Source organism: Octopus bimaculoides, chromosome 5 (genome assembly GCF_001194135.2).
Source record: "Octopus bimaculoides isolate UCB-OBI-ISO-001 chromosome 5, ASM119413v2, whole genome shotgun sequence".
NCBI classification, from domain to species: Eukaryota; Metazoa; Mollusca; class Cephalopoda; order Octopoda; family Octopodidae; genus Octopus; species Octopus bimaculoides.
The window spans coordinates 57,605,129-57,608,045 of record NC_068985.1 but is presented as its reverse complement, the minus strand read 5'-3'; the positions used below and the strand labels follow the sequence as shown (position 1 = coordinate 57,608,045).

Sequence of the window (2,917 nt, the reverse complement as noted above, 5' to 3'; positions counted from 1 at the left end):
TATGGGTGTGTGTGTGTGTGTGTGTGTGTATGTGTGTGTGTGTAGATGTAAGCGAGCAAATATTTGTTTTTGATTAGAAGCGTTGAAATGTGTATTGTACGGTACAAATAATAAGATATTTTTCCAACGCAGAGTAGCCGTTAAAACAGCAGAAATACTGGTTAAATTACCCTTACAAAGCGGAAAAACTTGTCAACAAACAGCCATAGGTCTGGAACCTATATTTCCATACTCTCAAAGACTACTGCTGAACGCTTTACTATTAAGCTAAACTTCTCGCCGAATTAAATGCTATATAGAACAAACTTCATAGAACAACTACGTGTTTCTGCTGTTCTAACTGTAATTCTACGTTCGAAAATACCATCTTATTTCTATCGTATATATATATATATACATATATATATACATGTGTGAGTGGGGGCTGCGTGCGCGCACGTGTGTGTGTGGGGTGTGTGGAAATAAGGTAATTTCTGCAAGGGAAGAGTAGATCATTCCTCGCTGTGGCACTGAAACAAAGAGTACAGGCTACGGGGCGAAACGCTTGTAACATTGAGATACCTGCTGATGATTCGGAAATTGTTTCCACATTGCAATGGATCGGGAAGAAATGCTTGCAAAACTTATGAGTAGCTCTTGCAGTTTCCACATAGGGCAAAGGATATTTGATGTTTCTCTCGCATAAATATCTTGAATACTGTAGAATGTATATATTGCATAATTTACTACATCCATAAACATAGTTTTGAAGTATATGAAGTGAAAATATGAAGGAAGAGGAGGAGACTGAGTAGAACGATGACGACGAGGACGACGACGACGACGACGAAGAAGAAGAAGAAGAAGAAGAAGAAGAAGAAGAAGAAGAAGAAGAAGAAGAAGAAGAAGAAGAAGAAGAAGAAGAAGAAGAAGAAGAAGAAGAAGAAGAAGAATTTACAATATGAAAAGCGTTAAGGTTGAAGGAGGTTGGAGCAGAATTTCTCGTAGAGCTTCTACAGGAAGTTTAACACTTAGGAACAGGAACGATTATCAGGAATGTTCTAAGTACATGAAAGACTACTAAAAGCAAGTGGATACCTAAGGTTACAGGTAGTAACCCGCAACACATATAAATCCTGCCAGCCATAAGACCGAACATGAGCCAAATCAATAATAATAATAATGATAACGATGATGTCGATGATGATGATTTCAAACATTGGCACAAGGCCAGTAAGATCTTGGGAGGAGTAAGTCGTTTGCATCGACCCCAGTCTTCAAGTGGTACTTATTTTATCCACCCCGAAAGGATAAAAGACAACGTAGACCTCGACGGAGTTTGAAACACAGACTGTAAAGATAGGCGACATGCCGCTAAACATCTCGCTCGGCGTACCAACAATTCTGCCAGGTCACTGCCTTTAAAATAACCTATGGCATTCTATTCATCCTTGTAATTACTCAGCTCGAATGTAAGTCAATTTTGATTGATATAACCACCCACCTCAACTACTTAAAAAATGTAAAAATCGCAAGAGACACTCAAACGTAGAGTTTTTGATGCTTAGGGGTGAGCAATAAATACCGTAAGGCTACTTCAGTTATTTCTCCTTGGTACTTTTTATTGTTTAATTATACAGGTCTATCAGTTATTTTCCAGCAAGTCCCTTCCATTTATAACAGAGTGGTTATCATTTGGAAAAACAATAACGTCTTACCAGAAAAGTATAAAAAATGCCAGTTGGAGATGCTTTGGCTGTAAATAGCGGTTACAAGTGAATTTCGCAATTATCAAAGACAGCAAAGACACAAAGATGACAAACAAATACTATAGCATAGCATGCATTGATTACCAAAAATCATTTGATAACATGCAGCACTATTGGATATTGGAGCTCTCCATACAATTAAAGCTTCTTCATTTATACATGCATTGCATCACACCACTTCAAGACAAAGAGATAATTGAAGCAAGTAGTATATCCATAAGAAAATTAATCTTTCATGGAGACTCAGTTCTGTCCCTTATCTCCTTCTTCTCGCAGGTTTGACGCCTTCAATATATTTGATGCATAGGACTACAATTAGTTATAAATGATACACGAAACTTATAAACCATCTCTCTTATATCGATAACTTAAACCTACCTGCAAGGGTTTAATACTGACTCAGCTTTATCGTCTGACTGAATTTATGAACGCTCTTTAGTAGATTCTAGATCTACGAAAATTGTTCAAATACATACATATAGGATCAAAATTAACTCAACACTAGCAATAAGAAATTCAAATGTTCAGAAGGCACCGTGGAGCACTGAGCTGAAGGATCAGCTAAGAGTTCAAAGTTTGATTCGTTTTCGAACTTCAAGTTGAGTTCAACTAGGAAGAATGTATTATGAGGTTGTCAGTCTTAACCACATATAGACATGCAAAAGCCATCATTGAAATACCAGGTAGATGTGTCGAATACCTACATAGCTTCTGTTGGCATTTATGGCCTGATTTGCGTGATCTGTCATACATAGCCTCTAATCACGTAAATGTATCAGCTTTCCGGCTATTTGTGGTAAGTACGTATTCCACTGTCCCAAAGGTCATCATATAATCAGCACACTTTATTATATCGTGAGGAGGTCATGCCGTACCTCTTAATGCACAGAAACAGGTTCAAGTTTGCCACATGTAGAGGAACTGTGAGTAGATGCTAACATTGCTAGTAACAGATATATTCCAGTATAATTGTCTACTTTACCGGAATACAGTCCTGCGTGAAAAGAACACCAAGTCGGCTTAGTGCAGGCTGAAATCTGGTACATATTCAAGTTTTCATTGTGCAAGATATACTCTAGCAAGAACAGAGATGAAGGTACAGCAACGAACTTTAGAGTTGTGGTGGAGCGATGACATTTTGTAGTCTCACATATATATATATATATATA

General features: G+C 37.6%; 1 protein-coding gene across 2 annotated transcripts in view; it reads right to left on the bottom strand.

Moving 5' to 3' along the window:
• The window catches only part of LOC106868231 (D(2) dopamine receptor), a 1,504,014-nt gene that overhangs the window by 1,353,515 nt on the left and 147,582 nt on the right, over positions 1 to 2,917 (bottom strand). The window lies entirely within an intron of this gene.